At 40.3% G+C, this 7,000-nt stretch overlaps 1 pseudogene; it reads right to left on the bottom strand.

The window, feature by feature from the left end:
- Nucleotides 1–3,726: 3,726 nt before the first annotated feature.
- LOC115643764 lies at nucleotides 3,727–6,688 on the bottom strand (annotated as a pseudogene).
- Nucleotides 6,689–7,000: the final 312 nt, after the last annotated feature.

Genomic DNA, 7,000 nt, shown 5'->3' with positions numbered 1-7,000 from the left:
ACCCATGGTGTCATCTTCCTCCCTCTCTCTGGACCAGTCTGGTCAGGACATCTCTCAGGATTAGGATGAAGAAATTCTAGGGTCCCAGGAAACGGTGGGCATGTCAGCAATGATGGTGACACTCACTCCAGTAGCCAACTTTTCTAGCCAAAATCTCTTTCTTTAAGAATCCCTAAAGGGACTGATGGGTGCAGTCGCCCATCCCTTCATTACTTTGCTCACCCATAAGGTCTGGTTTAATACACTGATTTTGGTTCACTGATTCTTCTGCATCTCACTGCCTTATTTATGAGGCATGATATTAGCACACATTGTGAATTCTATCAGGAAACTTTTTCCTTTGGACTATTCAGTCTCTCTTTCTCCTTCCCTATAGAGGCCAATCTGTGCCTCCAGAGCAACATGAGGCTCTTCAGAAGTTAATATGCTGCTCCTTGCATAGGCACCGAGTCCAGGGCTGCAGCTACAGGTGCCAACTTTCCAATGTGCTGGGGGGCGGTCACTGCTCAGCCCCTGTCTCTGCCCCCACTCCACCCCCTCCTGCCTCCTCCCCGAGCCTACTATGCCCTCACTCCTCCCTCTCCCCTTCACCCACTGAGCCTCTTGCATGCCATGAAACAGCTGATCGGGAGGTGAGGGGAGGTGCTGATTGGGAGGGGCTGCTAGTGGGTGGGAGGCACTGGGAGTGGGAACAGGGGAGCTAATGGGGGTGTTGCGATGTATTACTGTGGCTCTTTGGCAATGGACATTGGTAAATTCTGGCTCCCTCTCATGCTCAGGTTGGCCACCTCTGTTTTTTTTCCTTTTTCCATCACCATTTGCTATTAGAGGCTATTGTGACATCTGATGAACTGTCACATACTTTTCACAGTTGAGCTCATAATGAGGGTAAGTTTGTAGGCCAAATTATTACAACATGTATTAAACTCTGCAGTCCATCTGTGAGGTTCTTTTCCCCAAATTACAGAAGGTTATTACCATCAATCATCCATTAAGCTCCAAAAAAATACTAGCCTCAGTGCTTAAAATGAAATTAAAGAGTGTCTATGACCCAGAGAGCTTAAATATAATAGACTGAGACACTGGAGAAACCACTTCTTTCTTTTATATATTTATATATAAATAAATACACTTGGCCGTTGTGATATAAGAGGTCAGACTAGGGGATCACAGTGGTCCCTTCTGGCCTTTGAACTATGAAATCAGTTCCTTGTTATGCTTGGCAGTGTACAAATATTAGAGACGATACAGAAATTTCCATCACCCAGGAAGCTCTGTATTTTGATATTTTGTTTACTCCAAAGAGGGTTCAAAAAGATGAAATGTCAAAATTTTATGAGATGAAAAATTCTAAAACATTTAGCTGCAGAAATGTCTAAACATTTCATCTTTAAATTTGATTGTAACAAAATATTTCCTCTTCAAGTGTCCATTTCTAATGAAAACTTTCATGTTGAATTAATACTTTAATTTACAATGACCTTGAAAGGACTCATTTTAATATCAATTTAAGTGAAAATGTCTATTCAAAATGAAAATGTTCATTTCAATTGGACATTTTGAAACAAAATTTCTTTTCATTTTGAAACATCAAATTGAAATGGAATCCTCTCCCCTCCCCAAGAAAAGAAAAATGTGTTTCTTCAAAATTCAGATTTTCCCATAGAAAATTTCTATCTTGACGAAACAACACTTTCAAATTTTATTTTCCAAACATGGGAAAAACTTTTGACCAGAATTAACACATCTAGAAATGGTCATCACTCCTGTTCTAAAGAAATTACAGTCTAACAGAGTGACACCTTGCAAAAGCAGGAGGTGAGAGTAGCTAAATCATGCTATTTTCTATACAATGAGATGGTTATAAAAGTCGTGAATTTTGATGAGAAAGAGGGACATGATTTTTTTTCATGAAAATATTCCCATTTTCAACCAATTCTATTCATTTTTTGAGAAGAATGTGAGAGAAGAAATTCTCCCTGTGAAACCAGTAGGAGAGGGTGGTATCTTTCTTAATGGGGACAGGGCCTGCATTCTGTTATTCCTAGTTTTAGATGGAAAGAGATATGGGACTACCAGCAGATACATGGATGATCGTATGATCCAAGGCAGAAACATGGATGGAAGAGATCAGACTTCAATATCTTCATCTCCACCAACTTTCTGACTGACCTTGAGCATGTCACTAGGACTGTCATTTTCCCATTCAATAGGAGTAGGGCACCTAACTTGCCTAACCTCTTTTGAAAATCCCAGCCTGCTGGTTGGCTCTTCATTTACCTGACATGATATCTCTGCAAGTCCAGCTTTGACAAAAGGTGGATTCTGAATCATAACTTTATTCTCCGAGGCAAAGTCCTCAGCTGACAAATATTGGTATAGCCCTGTTTCTTTCAGTGGAGTTATGTTGCCTTCCACCAGCTGTGATGCTGCATCTAAGGGTGAATTTCACTGGGGTGCATAGAGCCAGCACCACTTTCTATTATGTTTAGGATTTAAGTGGAAACTCAATGATACACTGGTCTTTCCAACTGAATGGTGAGGGAAATCTGAGGTATGTAAAATCAATTTAGAATATGGACACTATGGGCAAGATTCCCAGTTCATTTAAATCCATCTAGTTCCATTGATATAATGGTGCTATGTCAATTTACATCCAGAATTAGATTCACAAAGGAACGTAGCTGTTCTAATGCTGAGCATTGCAGTGGATAATTTTTAGGTTATTTTTGTCATCATTTGGTTCCTAGAGCCTGAGTTGGGCAGCCAGGCTCACTACACGGTAAAAGTGGAGACATAGACACCTAAGAATGGGATTAAAAAAAGCCAGCATGACAGATGGTTCCTTAGCCAATGGGAAAGGCCAAGCAGAGGGTTGTGTTCTAAATACTGCAGCTGTCACAGGAGTTCAGTCTCTGTCTCCTCTGAGGGAAGACACCGTCTTCACCTTGGAATTCTCAGCTTGGAAGCCTCTAACCTCACTTAAGGTGGCAAGAAACCATGGCAAGAGATGGGAGAAGAGAAGAAGGAATTAGGTGGAGAAAACCCCTCAGATTGTATCCTGGCAGTTAGGGATGTAGGAGACCCTCTTCAAATGCCTAATAAGAAGAAAGATTTTAAAAAGGGATCTGCTTCCTCCCACGTGGGTGCCCTAACCACTGTGATATGGGATACCTGATATGTGTCCTTCTCAATCTCGCCTAATAGAGTTTTACTTTCTTTGTGTGATCACACTCATTATTAATTACTGATATTATTGGAGACAGAGACATTAATAGGGATGAATCTTATAAGATATTACAGATATTAAATAGGGTTTTCAACAAAATACTCTAGAAGAACTACATAATACAATAGACACAGCTGGTTTTTTCATAGAACTGGCCATATCCTCAAGTGGTACAAATTGGCCATAGCTGTATTAAAGAAAGAAAGAAAGAAAGAAAGAAAGAAAGAAAGAAAGAAAATGTACATGAATGTCTCTAGATTCTGGTGCTTCTAGCATGCAACCTACATGGAGACCCAGGATCCTGTCTCCCTTGCTCCAGTGTCTCTTCTATGCAATGGGGATGTGGCCTGCTGAGTTTAATGGAACCACTCTGATTAAGAGCAGCTGAGGCTTTGGCCCAAAGCTTCAGATACCTGAACTGAGACTCTCCAAAACAGACGTTTTCCACAATTCAATTCCCCTTTATTTTATTTTATTTTATTTTAAAAAGATCGACACTACTTGAGAAATTTGAATTTCTGAAACATTTTGTCTATAGCTGTTTTCACCTCCTTGTTTTTCAGGCTGTAGCTGATGAGGTTTAACCTGTGGGTCAAGATGCTGTACTTGATGGAGAACATTTCATCCAGAATCATAGAGACCAAGCTGGGTTATGTGTACTGGACAAAACCTGTCAGGAAAAATAAGCCAATCACAATCAGGTGGGAGCTGTAGGTGGAAAAGGCTTTACGTCTGCCCTCTGCAGAGAGTATCCTCAGGATGGTGGAGATGATGTGAATGTAGGAGATCAGGGTAAGGAGGAAGGAGCTTGAGCCAAATATCAGAACAGAAGTAAGAAGCACCATTTGACTGGCGAGGGTCTCAGTGCAGGCCAATTGTAACAGAGGAGGGAGCTCCCAGCTGAAATGGTTGATTTGATTGGGCACACAGAAATGCAACTTGAAGGTAAAAACAGTGTGAAGCAGGGCATGGAAGAAACTTATTGCCCATGCCCCACTCACCAGCTGAATAGAGATCCCTTTGCTCATTCTCTCCATGTAATGCAATGGGTCACAGATGACAGCGTAGCGGTCATAAGCCATCGCTGAGAGAATAAAAATTTTAGTAGTAGCCAGCTGCAAAATGAAGAACATCTGTGCAATGCAGCAATTGACAGAAATAGATTTGTGCTCTCTAGGAAATGCACCAACATCTTAGGTACAGTGGAATAGCAGATATCAACAAAGGATAAATAAGACAGGGAGAAATACATTGGGGTGTGAAGGTGAGGATCTGCCCTTATCACCAGCATGATCATCATGTTTGCCAAAAGCACGATTAGGTAGACAACTAAAAACACCAAGAAGAGGTAAATCTGCATCTGTGGGTCATTGGAAAGTCCTAAGAGAATAAATTCAGTCACTTCAGTTTGATTTCCCGTGGATCCTTACTCAGGAAAACTGACCTGTCAGACTGTAAATAAAAAAAATTAACACACAAATAAATTGAAACAGCCTATGGAGATCATCTGATCAGTAGGATGAATGTAAAGAGGCCTACTACATCCTATAAAATCTGTGTTTAAAATAGGCAAAAATAGGCTAGATACAGAAAAGGACTTTGGCACCAAACTACTCCTTTAGTTCCCTAAATCCCAGGATAAGGTCCCACTGGTACTCACAGAAACACTGTTCAGCTATGATATTGGAATAGGTGGACATAGTGCTCCCTCATTCTCTCCTGCTGAAGCTGTTCCACTGTGGTTAAATAATGAAAAAAGCTTTGGAGCAGAGGGACTGGATACTCGACCTCCTGCATCTGGAGGTGAATGCCCTAACCACCAGGATATAGAGTCACCCTTGCTGTTTCTCTAGAGCCTAATATCTCTTTCATCTGTCCCATTAACTTCAATAGAGCTACAGCTGATTAACAGCAGCAGGAGATTTGGCCCATTGATGCCTGTGGAGCTATGGCTGATGCACACCAGCATGGGATCTGGACAATTCTATAAATACTCTACAAAAACTACAGAATGTGGTATCTTTAGTATCTTATTGGATTGATCCCTATTAAAATATCTAGAATTCTAGAAGAGGAAGAAACCTCTGAGGCCTAGAAATTTTGGATTTCCATGCAACAGGGTATATATAGCCTGTCAACCCAAACCAGTTGGAGAATATGGCATTCATACTAATTATCAATTACCTCTAAAGTTGGGCTCAGAAGACCGTGTCTGGATGACAGCCTCCTCCTTAGCAGAGTGTTTTGTGTGGAGGTGGGCAACCTCATGAATCATGCAACTGTCCAAACAACCAGAGATCATTTCTGATAACAAAGTGAAAAAGATTTGTCTTATAAACGAAGAAGTGATCTGCGATTGTCTTTTAGCAAAACCAGAAGAGAGAGTCTGGAGCACAGAAAATGATCCAACACTGGAAGGAGAGAAATGACAACACCAAGAAAGAAATGACCGAGCATAGACTCATTACACAACTGAGAGCTTTATTCCAAAGAGGAGAATTTACACAAATGAAGATTGAAAGCCTGAAAAGGAGATTATTCATGTAGAACTGTGTACAAACATTTTGGTGGGAGCAGTGACATAGGATAAACAGAAAGCAGAAATGGAAGAAAATTGGAGGACAAATATGAGTGAAAGAGCATCTGAAGAAAATACAGAAAATATGAAGGATTTGTTGATTGAGATCATGCAGAGTGTAAAAGACATTGAGCACCAGCACTACCAACTGAAATTTGTAGACTATCATGCACTGGATGATATAATGCAAGTACTTAATGAAGTGCTCAAGGAAACTGGAGAAAAAACCTACAAGGGTTAGCCAGTATAATTATATAATTTATGCTACAGTAATAGTAGCAGCTCATTGGTTTAACATCAAACCATCTGAACATATGAACCATTGAAAAACTTCCTATCTTCAAGAACCTCCATCAAAATGAAGATTAAAGCAGAAAAGTATGCTTTTTCATTGAGATACCAGCCTACTGGATTAATATGAGAAAAATCATTTGAAAAGAAAAAAACAGCAGCCTTGGAGACGAAATATAAGCTGAACGAAAGGATGTGAGAGTTAGGAAGGAACAGTGTAAAGAGAAACTGATTGCTTAGTGTCATGGACTTGAAAGATTTCAGCACAAAGTTATTAGTATTGAGCGAACAATCACTTAATCAGAGACCCTAAGAAAGTCTTTCATCTGATTGATGGGAAAAAACAAACAAAAACAAAAAATGGAACAGGCAAAACTTCTAACAATAATTCTGTGAAAGACGATCTGGATAGTGCTAGCTCACAATGGAATGCCGGTTCCTGAGCAAAAAGGCAGCACTGGCTAAACAGGAGGACCACAGAAGATTGAAAACAAAGGAAGTCTACCCACACAATGGCTAACTTTTTTCTACCAGAGAGCATCCAACAGTGTCTCACGATCAAGGATCACTGAGACACTGAAAATGTCCATGGTTCATCCACAGATCATTTCCTTTCTGCAGCAATCTATGTTTAACTGGAGCACTAGACTCTACCTGGAAGGGACTCATTGATGAGGTTCAAATTAGAAGAGAAATCTTTCAAGGGGATTCCTTAGCACCAGTGCTGTTTGTGGTAACCAAGCTGCCACTAACATGGATGCTTGTTGAGATAACCACAATTTACCATATCAGCAAAGACGAACAACCAGTTAACAATTTGTTAGACATGAGCAATCTGAAACTACATGAATAGTCACAAAAAGGAGCTACAGAGATCGATGATGTGTGGAAAAGTTTAGTGA

This window comes from Gopherus evgoodei, unplaced genomic scaffold, assembly GCF_007399415.2.
Source record: "Gopherus evgoodei ecotype Sinaloan lineage unplaced genomic scaffold, rGopEvg1_v1.p scaffold_70_arrow_ctg1, whole genome shotgun sequence".
NCBI classification, from domain to species: domain Eukaryota; kingdom Metazoa; phylum Chordata; order Testudines; family Testudinidae; genus Gopherus; species Gopherus evgoodei.
This window is presented reverse-complemented; position numbering and strand designations above follow the sequence as displayed.